This window comes from Alligator mississippiensis, chromosome 6 (genome assembly GCF_030867095.1).
Source record: "Alligator mississippiensis isolate rAllMis1 chromosome 6, rAllMis1, whole genome shotgun sequence".
Classification (NCBI taxonomy): Eukaryota; Metazoa; Chordata; order Crocodylia; family Alligatoridae; genus Alligator; species Alligator mississippiensis.
In genome coordinates this window covers 59,662,352-59,680,120 of record NC_081829.1, presented here as the reverse complement: position 1 = coordinate 59,680,120, position 17,769 = coordinate 59,662,352, and the positions used below count along the sequence as shown (strand labels likewise).

Sequence of the window (17,769 nt, the reverse complement as noted above, 5' to 3'; positions counted from 1 at the left end):
TCTATTTCAGTTAGAAGGCAATCTCCTCTAGCCTAATTTTCAGCTCATCTGTGAGCTTCAGCTGTTATCATTTACTTTTATAATTCTGGGTGCAAATTTCTTGAACAGATTGGCTTTTCTTCTCCAAATTGTACCTGGAAGCCTTGGAGTGGATGTTTTTCAGTATTAAACCAAAATATTAAAAGTAGACCTGTAGAGCAAAAGAGAAATCCTGTATAGTATTTCTTGTCTCTTTCTCTGTACTAAGTAGTAAAATTACTTGCTTTCCTAGTGAATGTTAGGGTTTTAATTCCTTTGTAGACCAGCACTGGGTAGCAAGGACTAAAGCACTGAGCTACGTTTTTCATCTGGGTTTTTTGGTCTTTCAGTCCATTCCGTTCTTAGTGTTCTCTGTGTTTTGATATAAAATTAAACATTTTTTTTTACATTCAGTTCTGGGTGTGTTGCAGTTTTACTTTGTTTAAACAACGCTGTAGAATTCTTCCTTTCCCTGTCCCTGCAACTAACATTCTGTTGCTCTATCAAAACACGTGGCAAGTTGAAGCATTTCACTTCGTGCCTTGCTGCTCTAGTGGGCAGGTGAAGATTGTGTTGGAAGAAACCTGTGCTCAAGATCACTTTTATTTGTAGCCTTTTTTCCACTCTCCCGTAATAGACATGTTGGAGGTGTCTCTGGAGATTACCTTGCCCTGAAGATTCTGGATTGGTGGAATCCCCAAGGATGCTTCCACAAAGTAGGACCAGACTAGGTGATACTACTGCTCCTTGGGTGTGTCTACATGTGCCATTAATGCACAACAGTAAACTCCAGATCTTATTATTCCAGACTTTATTGCTCCCAGGTACGCTGTTTATATGTGCACCCAGACCATAGCATGTTGAGCTGGATTAGAGCAGCCCCAGCTGGCAGGGGGCCTAGGGGGTCAGCCTACCAGCCCTGGGCTGCTCCGACTGGGCTCACCGTGCTACAGAAGGGCTGGCTGGGTTACAAGGGTGTTTCAGTGTGGGAGCCTCCAGCTGCCAGGACTACGGGGCCAGGGACCTGGGTCCACAGCCTCCTGGCTCAGGCAGGAGGTGGTGGCTGCTGCAGTTGAGCGGAGCCCAGCTCTCTCCCTGCTGACTGCCCTCTGTGGACTTAGGCAGGGAGGGCTAGCTCCCCACTGCAGTGCATACTCCCGGGCGGTGGGTGGGTACCTGTGCCCCCAGATTTGCACGCTGGGTAGGAGCTGCACACTGGGGCAGGAGCTGCATGCTGCCTGCTGCAGGCTTGGGCTCCCACCCTGCTTACCCTATCCTGGGGCCTCCACAGCCTGGCAGATGCGACCTGGTGCTGCACAGGAAAGCTGCTTGCCACTGCAAGCTCCACACTACCCTGGTGACACATCCCCTGCATGCACGGCTGCAACGGAGGTGGCAATGTGGGGTTGTGGGCAGGGGATGCATCGCCGTGGCAGCGTGGAGCTCGCAGCGGCAAGCAGCTTTTCTGTGTGGCCCTGTTGTTCTTGGCAGCACCGAGTCGCACCCACAGGGCTGTGGAGGGCTTGGGGGAGGGCAGCAGATTGGAAGCCCGAGCCTGAAGTGAGCAGTGTGTGTGTGGCATGGGCACAAGCATCTGGGGGACACAGGTCCTTCCCCCTGGGAGTGCTTGCAGTGGCGGCCCCACCCTGAGCCCTCAGAGGGCAGCCTATCCCCCCGCACAGATCTGTGGGGGGTAGGGAGTACAGCAGCAGGGAGCCTGCTCCACCCCCTCTTGATGAGCTGCCTGCAGCCCTCTCCTGTTCCCTACTGGGGCCTTGCGGCTGCACATTGCGGGCCCAGGCCCTAAGCTGCAGGCACTGTTCAGCTGGGCAGCAGTCCCAGCCCCTGCCCTGCCCTGCCCAACTTCCTCCCTATGGGGACATCAATTCCCCCTGCCACTTGCAGGAGCTGCTCTCCAGGCTACCTGGTGTCCATGCGCATGATGCCCTCTGCCTGACAGCCCTCCTCCTGGTCTCTCCCAACCCCTTGCAGTCTGGAACTCTGCCAGCCTGCAGAGGGCTCATTGCAAAATCTTCTGTTTCTCTGGTAAAACAAGAAATCTGTTTGCCTCTGGTAAAAGGTAAAATCTGCTGTTTTTTCCATTTTTCTGTGGTTTTTCAGTTTTCTGTTTGTTTAGAGTTCCATTATTCATAACATCACCTTAAATTTTCCATTATCATAATGCAGTGTATTAATACCCTATCCAAGAAATACTCAGCTGCAGGCTGCATCTCATGCAACCACCATTTTTTTGTTTTGTTTACAAGTTTTAAAAAGATTTATTTTCTAGATGACCTAGTTGGCTGCAAAAATCTTTGGTATATGCATTAATCCCTCCCACTCCTAAGAAACTTTTAATTTCATGCTCTGGAGGAAAATGAATGGTATGGCTCTCTTGCATCATTAATTTATTTCCTGACTTTCTGGGTCTCTCTGGAATTTCCTCTGCATCATATTGAACTCCAAACAGAACTTCTCCACCGAGGTTCCCATTTTCTCTCTTTCAGGCCAACATGCACAAGTTTGTAGAACATGCTGGTTTACCTTTTGATATTTGGGAACCTACGTATTATTCCTCAAGTTGTTAAATAGTTTAAAGTGACACTGTCAAACTTACAAATCACATTTAAAAACTAATAATATCTCTGTAAGATATTCTAAATCCCTAGGACACGGGTCAGCAACCTATGGTCTGCAGGTCAAATATGGCCTGCCAGGCCAGGTGGGGGTCGGGCAGCAACAGTGGCACTACAGCAGTGATGGCATTGGCTGGGTTGGAAGTGATGGCTCCTCTTCAGAGCTAGCCTCATTAAAGCTCCCTGTTTGCTTCCAAAGGTTGCTGGCCCTTGTCTAAGAAATTGTAAACTTGAACAGGTTTGTTTTTTTGTTTTTTTTGTTTTTTTTTTTTTTTCCAGCTACTGATGATCTGTTTGTTCTTTGAATTTCACTTAGCCTGGAGGATGAGCATGAGTTTTACTTTCTTGCAGCCAAGCACCAGTTTGATTGCTAGGATGATAGAAATAGATCTGGAAGGGACTTCAGGTGATCCTTTAGTTTAGCCTCCTGCTCAAGGCAGGATCATCCTTGTTTAAATTATCCTTAACTTGCATCTAAAGGATCTGAAATATTGAGAGGGAAAACCCAACAACAAATATTGCAAACCTGCAAGTCTCTTGGAAGTCACAAAATTGTTTCAATGCATTGAAACTAGCATAAGCCACACTGCTGTAAATCAGTTTATGCAGGGGCTGTATCTACAATAAGAATCTGTAGTGGGTTTCTCTTCTGGGGGCAAGTAACTGAAATCAGTCCAAATCTCTGTGTAAACAAAACATCTTCCTTGGAAGCGTCCCTCTACTTTAACAGATGATTCCCCTTTCTTGTTAGTTGAACAGCCATATTTGGTACGTTGCCTGCTCTGGTGTAAGCCTCATTCCAATGCTTCAGATGTCAAGAGTGCTCAGTCATCTTTGGAAAAGCCAGAGTTTTTGGGATTGCCTTCAGAATACCAGCCAGGAACAAGTTATTTTGACATCTCTCCTATTACAGTGAAAAATCCACTTCACAAAGCAATTAGATGCAATTGTTTTCTTCATTTTGTAGGATGCTTTTCTGTTAAAATACAGTTATCATCTAACCAAGTATTTTAACTTGGATAATCGGAAGCCAAAATAATAAAATTATGAGAATCCAGTTCCCTCTTAATTTTCTAAGGGACCAGTTTCAGTTACCATCCCTGAGTATACAGGGAATTGCTGATGAAACTGAAGATTCTGTAAACTTGTATCTTTAGGGGGGGGCTTATTTTTTTTTTTTTTTATCAATTATTTTTTTTTTTCATACACAGTTAAGTTTGTGTCTCAGCATGGGAATAAAGAGATGGTGCTTCCCATAGTGCTAAATGGAAAAAGGAGTCCTGACTGGAAGAGAGGTAGTTCTCTTTTAGAAAAATAAAAAGGTCAGATCAAAGTATAGCTAGGAGTTGGAATAGATGCTCTAGGTAGTTGCATGCTGATGTTTATGTGCAGAGATAAAAAAATGTCTTGTATTTAGGGGAGGAAAAGAGCCAGAAGAAACTATATAATTAGGTTGAAATACACCATCCATATATATTTCTGAGCAGAAGTTGCATTTTATTTTTACAGCAGAAATGCATAATTGCATATGGACATCTTAAAAACAACTTTAGTCACAGATGAGAAGCATTTCATCTCAGATTTTTGTGTATCAGTTTATCCCACCCTACCCTGAACCAGAAAATAAGTATCTTCACTAAAAATTATTCTCAGTTCTGCTTGGAATGAAGAACGTGGAAAACGAAGTCTCTTTCAGGTTTGTTTGTAATTTGATGCATTTAGATTCTCTGCAACATCACTTGGGTTTTTCAATCTTCTGCTTTTAGTGTTAATTTTTAAGTGATGAGATGCCTAGACTTAGTGCAATTATTTTTTTTGCCCAATTTACTAAGGAACTTGATGCATACACTCATTCTGACTATTAATGAAGTTTTCTGCATGATCGGTACTTGATCTTCTAGACTGGGGTGGGCAATTATTTTGGCTGGTGGGCCACGTAGAGTTTTGGTTAGCTGTTAAGGGCCATATACAAAATCTTTCAGAAGATGTAAATTTAACAAATTAAAGATTTAAAAAAAAAACAAAACACAAAACCCCAAACCCCCAAACAATCCAAATCATGTACTAAAAGTCAAACATCTACTATAACATTTTAATTGCATCTAAAAAAATATTTTTGTCCTGATTTTTTTTTTTTTTATTTTTTTTTTTTTTTTTTAGTAGTATACATGCAGTCATCTCTACCAGCTCAAAATAAAGTCTTACTTTTGTATATTGTGGGTGGGTGGGGTAGCAAGCAGCAGGAAGTGTGGGGCATCACATGCCCAGACAGGTTGGGGGAAGCTTCAGCCAGGTGGCTCCTATCTGAGTGCATGGGGCTCCAGCCTTCCACCCACTCAGCCACCCAGTACGATAAGCAGCCTCCTGTGGGCAGCCTAGTGTGTGGAAGACAGCCCTGCCCGGAAACTGTGTACATTGGCCAGGGCCAGCGCTGGGGCTGTTGGGCGTAGGGTGGGTGTAGCTGTGGGCACAGCATAGGCTGACCGGGCAGGGTTCAGGCCCAGATGAAATGTCACAGGAGCAGCTGCAGCCAGATCCAGCCCACCAGCTGTATTTTGTCCACCCGTCTTCTAGGCAACTACTTGGACTGGTTTCAAGAAATAAGTGCATGTGTGGGCATGGGGCACGGCACTTGAGGTAATAGCAAGTCAGCTCTCAGGGGAATGGCATTCAGTGTTTCACTTATGTAACTAGAACGTTAAAAATCATTTAAATATAGAAAATTACGTGCATGTTTAAATAAAGGGAAAATAATCATCTGCACACTGTATCAACAAGTGGACAAAGCAGATCTCCAAACTATTTGTCTTCACCATTTTGTTGCCACATTAGATGTTCATTATGCTAATTAGATCAATTTTAGCATAATAAAGTAGCTTCCTAGATGTGGATGGTGTAAATTCTAGAACTTAATGGATGTGTGCCTGATAAATCATACTAAATAAACCTCTAATGATAGCCTTGCCATTAACACTTCATTTCCTATTTCAAACAAGCATACACTTAATACAAGACAACATGATACTCCAATGCAATGATAATGTGACATTTTAAATAAAAGTAGTATGATAGCAAGTGTGGTTCCAGTATAATACAGTTTCATGCTACTTCCTTGTTGTTTAAGGTAGTAGTTCTCAACCTTTTTTTGTACCAGGACCCATTTGTAAACATGGATGGCCAGTCCCGACCCAGTAAATAGAAAACAGTCCTGACCCAGTTTAAGTTGAAAACAGCCCCTGGCCCTGCTGTCAGTCCTGACCCGCAGCCCTCCTGATGCCAGTATGTGGGGCAGGGGATGGGTGTGTGGCATGGAGGGGCATGTGCCTTCCTGGACTTGTGCACCCACAGCAGGCATGGGGCTGCAGCCTGGCTATACCAGCATGGGCAGGAGCTGCTTCTAGCAGTGAGACTTGTTGCTGCTACTTCCACTGCCATGAGCCCTGTGCCAGCTACATAACAGACAGGGTTGGGGGGCACACTATCCTCGCCTCCTCCCACCACCAGCTGCTTGTGCACCAAGCTGCTGCTCTACCCTGCCATCATGGGCCAGTTGCTGCCACCACATGCCACCTTGCAGGCTGGAACTCTGCCAGCCTGCAAGGGGAAACCTGTGCTTTCCCATGTTTTTCTGTGGTGGTCGCAACCCTTTCAAATATTCTTGTGACCCACTTTTGGGTTGCAACCCGTGGGTTGAGAAACACTGGTTTAAGGAGTAGCATTCGCGAATGCCAGAAAAAAGGACAATACGGAACCTCAAGTTTGAAGGCTCTGAAATTGGGGGTGAGGGAGGGGAAATTCTGAAGCCATTGAGAGAGATCTGTCAATTCTTCTTCCTCTTCCCCCTCCCTTTGGAAAAATACAGTGCATCCTTTTAACCCTATCAAGCATTGCTCTGGGTTTCCGCCTCGCCCCTCAGACTAACATCATCACCACCAATGTTGTTGCACAGAATGGTGGCTTTTATATGGTAAGCTGGATAGTGAGACCACTTTCTGGAAATGTTCCACTGTATATAATGTGGTAGCTGCTGTCCTACCTTCATTGCTAAGTATCTACCTTCTCCCTCCAAAAATAATTTTGTCCCTTCTGCATTGAGATTGTGCCCCATACACAGGATTCTTTGTCTCTAGGTCCCCCAACATTGGATCAAGTGTGAATTTATTTAGCTTTCCTGTTTAGTCTTTCATAAATGCTTCTCTTCTACTTCTGTCCTCTGTTACTTGGATTTTATGGCTCCTGGGCAACAGCTGTAAACTGTCTGGATGGATTACTGGAAGCCTGTAAATGCTATAAAGATTATGTGCTAAATTCTGGAGTGAGTGGTGGGGAGAAACTTGTGCCACTGTTCACTTAAATGCTTTTGGCTCATAATTTGTTAGCGTTCAGGATGGGTTTGCTTCTTTTTCAGATATAAAACTTTATTGGGGAAGTTAAAAATCATAGTTATTTACGTAGCTCTGCAGAGTTGGAAGAGAATGTAGGACCCTGTGCATTGTAGCTGCATGAGTGTATCGTTGGCTTTCGGGAATGCAATCTAAAAATGCGGTTAGTCATGCAGCCTTTGTTAGTCTGGTATGCAGGAGGTTAAGAAGTTCTGATGGCATGGTATGATAGGACAACACGAACATAATCGAACTGTTGTAGGGGACAGAAATAAGGCTGTATGAAGGAGGCGGCAGTAGAAGAATTAAAAAAAAAAAACTTGTGTGAAAGGGTAAATGGAAATTCTTAAGTTGCTATTATAACTGCTTCATATTCATAGTGATTATTTTGTTCCTAGGGCTGAGGCTTACAGTAAAAGGTGAACCCACATCTTAACTCTGTTTTTTTTGAAAATTTCTTCTTTCAGGTTTCTGATAATGATTTGGCAGTGCTTTGTATAGATAGATGGTTTGTAGACTTTTTGAGTCCATTTGAATTTTGTTCTCAAACAAATGGAATTCCCATCTCTGATTAAATGTAATATGATATATTATGCCAAACTCCTACCATAAAAGAAATTACCCTTCCCTTGCTACAAAATTTCATCTTCATTCTGAAAACTAATTCAGGTGCCTCTGTAAATTAATAACATCAATAACATGGATAATCTTTTATCTGAAAACAGATAGCACCAGCCAAGCTGAAAATTCAGAGTGCAAATTCACTTCAGAGAGAGACTTTTCTAAAGATCTCCTTTCTGCTTTAATAGCTAGAATCCATTTCCGGGGAGCAAAGGATAGTATATTGTTATTTGCTTTAATTATGATGACTCTCCCTAATCATAATGCTTCAATCAGAGCAATGTATGTAATATCCAGGGCTGGGTTGGTTGGTTGTTTCTGTTATTTTGTTTTGCTCTTTATTTTTCAGTAGTCGTAAAGGCAGTATTGGAATATTCCATTTTACACTTTAAGCTGCATTTTATGTTTCTAAAACACTTTTTCATTACTGCACTTTTTCAGTACCATTGAAGTGAGCATCTTTTAAAGTTTTCTGGCACTAATTTTAAATTGTTCAAAGTGTTGTAGTAGTAAATAATCCAATGGCAACTAAATCTTTGGATTGCAACCATCACAATACCTATTTCAAGTTAAGCAAGATATTTCTTTGTCCTATTCTACTCTGGCTTCTGCTATGGCTTCCTAAGTCCTTAATCACTTTGTCACTCTGTACTGGATTCTTTACACTCTGTTTACATCGGTGGTCCCCAGCCAGTCGATTGTGAGGGCACACAACATGGGGGGGCAGGCATGTGCCCTATATCTGTACATGGGGCGGGCTGCAGCTGCAAGCTGGAGGCGGGCTCTTCCTGCGCTTTGCTTGGGCTAAGCGGTGGCACTGGGAGCAGGGCTAGTGGGGCTGCAGCTGCACAAATTCTCTGTAGCCCCCCCCACTTCCCCGCCCCCCAAAACCTCCTCTCCCAGCATCACTGCCACCCACTCTGAGTGCAGTGTGGCCCAACCCCTGCCAAGAAGAGCCCAGCACAGCCTCCCAGCCTGCAGTGGTGGCTTGCTCTCCCCCGCGTAGATCCCGGGCATGCGGGTGGTGGGGGCAAGTGGCAGGGGGAGGAGAAGGCTTCACTGGGCTCTTCCTGGCGGAGGCTGGGCCACGCTACACTCGGGGTGGATGGCAGTGGCACTGGGAGGGTCTTTGAGGGGCTATGGCAAATTTTCAGACAAATGCAGCCCCCTCACCAAGAAGAGCCTGGCTGCAGCCTGCCCCGCATGCAGATCCAGGGGCATCCCACCCCCCCACCCCGTGCCTTCCTGGGGTGCATGCGCCCCCCCGGATGTGCTGCTCGTAGCTCTGTCCTGTCCTGCTCTGCCCCGGCTGTGCAGGGCCTGCCCCAGCCCCAACCCCACTCCTTCCCTCACTGCCATTGGTGGCGGGGGGGGGGGGAGGGGAGGCAGATGGAGGCCCTGGTGATGAGGGAGGGAGTGGAGTTAGGGCTGGGGCCTCATTCTGCCCCCCTCTCCACAGCCCTTCCCCTACAGACTCTACCTACTGGGAGGGTGTGCCCTCAAATAATTATTTCTCTCTCTTCCTCGATCTGCCCCTCCTTTTCCTCCCCACAGACTTTCCTGCTGGGCAGGAGAGGGGGTGGGGTGGCATCACACGGTAGGTGTTGGGTTGCTGTTACATTCCAAAAGTCATCTCCTACCTTAAAAAGATTGGAGACCGCTGGTCTACATCTTCTTTCTTGAAATGTTGGGGGCCCAAAATTGGATACAGTTCTCCAGGTTGAGGCCTCACCAGAGCAGAAGAGTCACTTCCTTGATTTGAAAGTGACACTCCTGCTAATACAACCCAGTATGCTGTTTGCCTTTTCTTGCAACAAGAGCACACTCTGGGCTCATTCAGCTTATGATCTACTGTAAACTCCAGGTCCTTCTCTGTAGTACTGCAGCCTAGCTAGTCATTTCCCAGTCTGTATTTATACGTGCAGTTTTACTGTCCCAAGTGCAGGGTTTTGCACTTGTCCTTGTTAAATCTTATCTGGTTGATTTGCAGAACACTTTTCTGGTCTATCCAGGTCGTTCTGAATCCTAGCCCTTTACCCAGGTCTACCCAACTTGGTGTCGTGCACAAATTTGATCCAGATTTACTCTGGTTGTCACTTTCGGATGCCACTATAAAGATTTTTTTGATCCTTGTTTAATAAGAAACCTTAAAATAGACAAGGGGTAACCTTCTAAACAGCTGTTACAGCCTATTGTGTAGGAGTGTGCCTGGCTGTAAAACAGCTGAAGTGAACAATATACACTCTGCATAAATACCTGGATCTTCACTAAACGGAAAGATATAAAACTGGAAACTCATTACTTGCTTTGCAATGTACCCAAACCCTGCTTTTGACGTGTTTTCTGGACTATCAGAGCTACATCACTCTAGCCCTATTACTAGAATCATGTTTAAGAATTGCATTTGGGTCTGCAAGGTTAGATGGCAGTTCCTGGTGGGGTGCCCATCATTTTTAACTGTGAGGTGCAGTGTTATATGATATATGTACTCGCATATGACATGCACCCACTTCCTCAAAATCAGCCCTCCAAAAATGGGGTGGATGTCTTAAGGTGACTTTCTTTGCTGGTATAGAAATGGGGAGAAATAGAAGCAAGCAGACACTGAGCTCCAGTGGCTGCCAAGGTGGTTCCTTTTCTCTCCCCAGCAAGCAAAACGGGTTGAGTTGTTTAACCCTCTTGTAGCTGCAGTTGCTGCTGGCTAAGGACTAGCTTGTGCCTGAAGCTACAATTTAGCTGGGTGAGAGCAAGCTTGCTGTTACATGAAGTCTGTAGTATGAGGCTGCAGGTGTGGAAGCAACACTTATTATTTACTGGGGAGTAGCTGTTCTGCTACCTCATCCAGACTATCTTCTGTGATATCACATTTCCTGGCCACTGTCAATGTTAGCCATGACTGGAACAAATCTTTGTTTTCCCTCTTGTGTTATGCCTTCCAAAAATAAGGTGCATGTCTTGAGTTTCCTGTGATGTGCAAGACTATATAAAGTAAACAGTAGGGAGTCACAGTATTGACTGTATTGAAGCTGTAAAATATTTTCTAATGTATGACTGAATGCAGAGGAGTTGATGATTCAGGATTTCATTTTTAAGCATTCCTTTATAGTTCCTCTACTGCAGTGGCCTCGTCTCTCCAAATAAGAGGAATTGGCGTTACTGCATTAGTTAGATAGCTGTATCAAACATTTGGAAGTGTTCCCTCACAGTTCTGACTTCTGGCCCAAAAAGTAAATCTCCAGTTCAGCAAATGCTTAAGCATGTGCATAATCTTAAGCTAATGAGTAGTGCCACTGGAGTTTTGTATATTCAAGCTGGCTTTGGGAAAAGGGCTTGAGATACCAAATTGATCATGTCTGAAGTCTATCAATGTAAGCAACCATAAGGCTGCTATTGGAGCTACTAATCTTCAGCTTCAGTTTGTCTTTTCCTGTCTGTCTTGACTCCACCCTTTCCTTGATTTCACTTCCTTCCACTTCCATTTATAGATTATGCATAACATATTGGGTTCTTCTTTGCCAGAAGCTCCAGGATAGCATTGCTAAGATTTTGTGGGCACTTCTCCACGTGCTCCAGGGGTGGGGGAGTGGTGCTTTAATTAGAGCAGCTCTGAGAGCTGCTGTAACTAAAGTGCTACTGCATCTCATGTATCAGTATCCCCACACTTAAAAATGGTGGCAGGGGTACTTGAATTCAAGCTCTTTAAACGAGCTTCCTTTCAAGTGCCCCAGCTGCCGTTTTTAAACATGGGGACACTGAAACACAAGACGCAGGAGGCTGCTGGAGCGCAGTAATTGCCACACTCCAGCAGACTTGATTAATTGAGTCTCCTCTGACATGCTAGAATTCCAGTGCATCGGAGCAGCCTCCGTCCTCATGTATAGGCACCGTAGGATTCTAGGTGGTGTCTCTCTGCTGCAGACCAAGTGTTGTGTGCCAGCAAGTAGTTATCCTCAGCTGCTCCTGACCTTTCTATGGGGATAAAGTTTGTTTGTTTGTTTTGGGGGGTGCGTATATCATTCAGTCTTGTAATGATGAAAAAGCCTTCTTATGAATTGGGGGGGGGGGGGGGGGGCAGGGAGAGTATGACTTAGATTGTGGCCTCTGGCCTAATGGAAAGTGCATTGATTTACAAACTTAAAGATCATGAGCTCTAGTCCTGGCATTTTCCTTTTGTGATTTACTCTCATTTCCGGGCACTTCACAGCCCTTATGAGTCTGAGTTTCAAACCTTTTTTGTGGTAAAGTAACTTATTCCTCAGTTTTGTGGATAATTGTGCATGGTTACTACAGGCAGATCTTGGAACAGAGGCCTGGGTTCTAATTTAACAAAGAGCTATCACTTTCCACTTCCTTGTGCCATTTTTCAGAAGGACCATGTCAAATAAGCAGTTCTGCCAGCTGACTACAGCCAACCTGTTGGAGCACGTGCACACCTGGGTGGTTCCGTTCCAGGAGTTGCGCTAATTGGTGCAAAGTGCATGCTGGGAAGAGTAACTGGTGGAGAGGCTACAACAGCTGGCAGAAAGTGTGGGTGCATCCACATGTCTCTTCCTATTTGGAAGGCAGTGGTTGGAAAGTTGGTGTCCTGCCACTGGAGGGAAGCTGGCAAAACTGACTGTGTCTACATTGTTGCTAGAACCATGTAGTGTGAGCTAGGCCTCTGTGGTCAAGTCCTTTTGTTTGTGATGTAAACGCTCATTGTTTTGCCTCCTTGGCCCTCGGGTTTAGTTCCTGTGGAGGACCCAAAAGTCGGGGTGGGTCTTATGGAATGATTGTTGTCTGGAACCAACAGATGGCTATTCCCAGCCTGCTCTTAGGGTCAGGAATAGAAACCCAAAACCCTGACGTCCAGTGTTCCAGAGTTGATTTAAACTTAAATACATTTTTTCTAATGTATTTTTAATTGGTCTTACTCTTTAATTTTTTTTAATCAGCATAGTGAAGCATCTGCTGTACTCCATTTAGGCTACTACCAAAATTATGATAATGTCTTTGGAGCAATGCTGTATTTGCCAACAAGTTCCCTTTCTTGGGATGTTAACCTCCATGTTAGAGGTACCCCAAACAGAGTAGAGTCAGGAGGGAATGCCTTACTGTGATGCTACTTGGAGCAGTGCCAAAGTGCTCCTGAGACTGAGCACAATGTGTGGGAAACTTTACTGAAGTGTTCGAAGTGGAAGACTGCCTCTGTGTGCAACCTATGGCCCATGGGCCACAAAGGTCCAATCTGGCATGGGGAACTGGTGTCATAGAGATGTCCTCAATCTCTGACCACCAAAGTTTCAAGTATGAACTTCTGAACAGTTTGTTCTCTTCCTGTCATCTGCTTCCATGCAGAAACAGATCGTTCTTATAATACTTTATTTTCTGCACTACTCCTGCTATTGTTTCTGAGTGCCCTTCATGTAGGGGTTCAATAGACATCAAAGGTGAAAAGTATGAAACAGGTGATAACATAGGAAAGCCAAGAACTCTATTAATTTAAACCACTTGAGTAACTACCTAGTTCTATATATTTTTAGGGCTCTAAAGGAAAAATACATTAGGTCAATTTAATGTTTAAAGAATGTTTGTTTAGCATATTGTATTACATATAGTTAACATTAAAAATATAAGCTTCTAAGGAGTGAATCTTGCTTATACAGCTCACAGTTAATGATAGAGAAATGATTGAAGCTTAAACAAGAACATAACTTTAAAACAAGAACATAACTTTAAAATGTAAAATTTTCTTCCCCTGCTAGTGAAAAGGATTCATTTTCAGGGAGATGCAGGTAACTGCATTGTAATCTTCTTTTATTTGTCTACCAAAGATACTATCTCTGACCTAGGAAAATTCCTGCCTCCCGCCTCCCCCAACACACATTTGTATGTGGCATTTAATTCAAAGTGCAGCTGTGATTAGGGCTCATAGATAGAAGTATACATTAAAGCTGCCAACATTATAGAAGAGAGAGAGTGTCTGTTTCACATAACAGTGGTTTGTTGCATGATTTATATTGGAACATCACAATAACTAATTATAGTTGAAGGTCTCTATTTGCAGTGACTCAAAGGTTTAATATTTTGTTCAAAAGGGAAACTTCACCTGCTTTTGTGCCACAAAGAAATTCAGTATTTCTAACTGTAAGCATTAAAATAATGAGTCGAGTCTCAAATCATCAAAATTGTTATCTGTTGTTAGACTTAAAACATGTTTCAGGTTTTCTTTTCAAGCTTTTTTGTTGCAACCGTAAGGGCAAAAACATGTTAATTTTTTAAAAATAAACATAGTTTCTCAAGCAATTGTGATTCCAGGAGCTGTGGTTTTATGTAGTGGTGCACTGATAGAGATTTTTGGAGCTGATACCAATAGCTGATTTCTAAGGAGGCATATCAGCCGGTACCAGTCCGATTTCCAATAGTAGCTCTTCAGCTTGAAGAGCTGCATCCACCTGGTAAGTCTGGTGTGGTAGAAGGGGTGTGGGGGGTCAGATCAAGGCCCCTGCCATGGGGGAGAGCATGGGGCTGGGGTAGGCACTGACCAGCCAGGGCTGGGAGGGGCGTGGGACAGAGCTGCAAAGGGCTGGGGGATTTGTGCACCCCACATCTGCGCAGTGCGGGGTGGGCTGCAGCTGCGGGCTGGGGCTAGGGTAGGCACAGGATGGAGGCGCGGCTCATGGGGGTAGGGAGGGAGGCATGGGAAGGGGGTGGCTCCTGCCACTGCGTGTGGCTTGTCCGGTGCACGTCTGGTGGATCCTGCTGCTCATCCAGGAGGGCATGTGCGAGGTGGGGGGGGCATATGCCCCTGGATCTACCCAGCCAGGAAGAGCCCGGCCCCAGCTTGCCCCATGCAGATGTGGGGGCACATGCTCCCTCTCCCCCATGCCCTCCTGGAACAGTGGCTGGAGCCTCCAGACAAGCACCGAACAAGCCATGCACAGTCATGGGAACTGCCCCCTCCCTCCTTTTCCCATGCCCCCCCTGATGAGCCACGCCTCTGTCCCGCATGTGCCCAACCCCACACCTTTACTGCAGGGGCCTTGTTCTGCCTCCCCGTCCCCTCCCACCACACCAGACTTACCAGCTGCATGAAGGTCTCTATGCTGCTGAGCTATGCTCCTCACTGCCTGTGTGCTGCGGCTGCACGTATGCATGGTTATTTATCAGACTCCCTCCGGTGCTGGAACTCCCTCCCTCCATCTGCCTCCACCTTGCAGTGTGGCTTCCCCTGCCTCCCCTCCCTGCTCCCTTCCCTCCCTCTCCACTGCCTCCCCATCCCTGCCAGCTGTTGTTGGGGCTGGGCAGTGGTGGGGATGGATGACTGCCAGTGTTGACCCTCCCCACTTCCCTCCCTCCCTTCCTGCCCTGCTACCTGGCCCCCTTCACCTTCCCCATACCCACCTCAGCCTGCACAGCCTCCCTCCCTTCCTGCTCTGCTGCCCGGCCCCAACAACAGCTGCCCTGCTGCCTGGCCCCCTTCACCTTCCCCTGCCCCACACCCATCTCAGCCTGCACAGCCTCCCTCCTTCCCTGCCTGTCACCTCCCCCTCCTGCTGGTTGTTCTGGGGGGCAGCAGGGGGGTGCTACCACAGGCCCTCCCCTCCCCCCTTCACCCTCAGGGAGGGAGGCATGGGGAAGACCCACTGCTTGGGCAGCTGGGGCATGTTTGCCGCCACCACAAACTTCCCTAAGAGTGGCTGAAACTTGGGCCTGCGCAGCCAGTTGCTGCCTGTGCTCTTGGTGGCGTATGCACAGTTGGCCAAAAGCATTATGGATAGGCGTGTGTGTGTGTGTGTGTGTGTGTGTGTGTGTGTGTGTGTGTGTGTGTGTGTGTATGTATATGTATATGTGTGTATGTATGTGTATATATGTATATATGTATGTGTGTATATATATATATATATATATATATATATATATATATATATATATATATATATATATATATATATATATATATATATATATATATACGGAGAGAAAGAACTTGCTTTGTATCGGACTGATGTATTGGCATACCTCTAGTTTTATGAAAACACCAAATAATAATGAGACTTGCAGTCAACTGATGCAAGTTGGCAATCTTGTTGATGAAAGCAGGGGAAACTTTCAGTCTGCAAGGTGCACATTTTTTTTTCCTCTCTGGGAGACTGACTTTCAGTTAAAACAGGGAGTTAGTGTGGAAAGTACCCGCTTTAAACTCAGTCTGGCAATTGCTATATAGTGAATATTCTAACAACTGACTTTCCTACATTTGTTAGTCTTTACAGAGCACTTGTATTATAAGTAGTGCAAACACAAGCTTAAATACTGGTTTTTGTAATGATAGGCCAGTCATATTATGGGACCACATGTTCTTATCCCATTACTTGGATTAGCTTTTGTGACCCCTGTATTCCAATGGGTTCTTTGCCTGGATGCCTCTCGCAGGACCCCTGCTCTGCTACTTTCCCATCTATTGTGTTCTAATTACTCCACTTCTATATTGTATGTTGTGCTGCCCTTTCACAGCCTCCGAGGTGAACTTCAATTCACAAAACGTTGTGATTTCTCTTTCTCTCTGATATAAATTGTGTCACTTACAGAAACACACGTAACTTAAATTTTTCCTTGGGCTTTGTCTTTTTTAGATATATACAATTTATTTATGTATCATAGATAGATAAATTGTGTACATATATAACTTCAAACTTTCCATAAATGGGCAGTGACAAACAAATAACAAAAGGCAGGGTAGATATGCATCACTTCAGACTGACTTACAGGTGACAGAATGGAAAGCCAAGAGGAAGAATATAAGACTAAGTTGGTTTGTTTTTTAAACAGCAAACCTTTTCCATGAAAATGCATTAAAGATTCTCGTATTTTGAGCTATATAATGGATTGATTCATTTAGGATGTTAATGGGGGTATCAGTTGATGTGGTCTTTTACCACAGTAAGTCTTAACACTTTTATAAGATTGTCTTTCTCTTCTAATTTTAAAAGTTTGTTTTCTGAGTTTGCAAAATTCCGAGTCCCTCTTTTTGTGTTTGGTTTTTGTTGTTGTTATTTCTACCAGTATCTCCTGTAGTTGTCTTATTCTCAGATGAAATATTTTCATTTTGCAACTTCAATAATGAGCAGATATGTAGCTAAACCTTCCATTTTTCTTGACATGATCACCCTTTGCAGTGAAGCATATATTGTATTTGCAGATGTTCTAGTTCAGGGGCAGACAGTTATTTTGGGCAGAGGGCCACTTACTGAGTTTTGGCAAGCCATCATGGACCACATGACGGGCAGCCCAGGGCAGATAAATATTTATTTTCTAATTTTTTTTAAGGGCCCCACGAGCCAGATAGAATGGCCTGGTGGGCTGCATCCGGCCCCTGGGCCACATTTTGCCCACCCCTGTTCTAGTTCCTCAAGTTTGCCTTTTATTGCAAGTTAAGTCCTAAATATAAAGCAGTAGGCTAGTTGGCAAATCAGTTTTAAAATATTAGTCCCTGTGGTCCTACCTTGCCTTAGCTTCTTTGAGTTTTAAAATATATTATTGTCCCCTGACTTTTGGTGAAATTTAATTATGTTAATCTTTTAGCACCTGTGGAAGTTTGCTTAGGCTTGCAAAAGTTTTATGCTTTTGTCTGCATGGTGCAAATCTACCCTGCCTTCTGCCAGTCTTTTAGTTTGCCATCTAAAACTGAATTTGTCAGGCACCATGAACTTAATTCTTTTGCAGTGTTTCTAGGGTCCATTTTTTTTTTTTCTGTGAAAAATGATGCTACGTTAAAAGGATGCACTGTTTTGGGGGGCTTAGATGAGTTAAAACTGCTGTAAGAACACCTAAGTAGGCAGCTGAGTTTTAGGAGGAGAAAAGGACATTGGCCAGGCTTGTGAAAATAAGTTATGTCTTCAATTTAGAACAACTCATTAAGTAAAACTTCTCGGTATGAAGTAGCTTTATTTCCAAAGAACTTGTAAATGATTGCTGCAATATACTTGTTTGTGTAGCCTATTTCTTCCTTGTTAGTAAAAACTTAAATGTGTACCTAGTTGGACCACAATATGTGAAGGATCAATGTGAGAGAGGTTATGGACATAGGAACAATTCTTATCACAGGAAAATGTGAACAGGATCTTGCCATGCAT

General features: G+C 44.5%; 1 protein-coding gene across 3 annotated transcripts in view; it reads left to right on the top strand.

Moving 5' to 3' along the window:
• The window catches only part of MICU1 (mitochondrial calcium uptake 1), a 239,657-nt gene that overhangs the window by 7,995 nt on the left and 213,893 nt on the right, over positions 1-17,769 (top strand). The gene's annotated exons all lie outside the window — the stretch shown is intronic.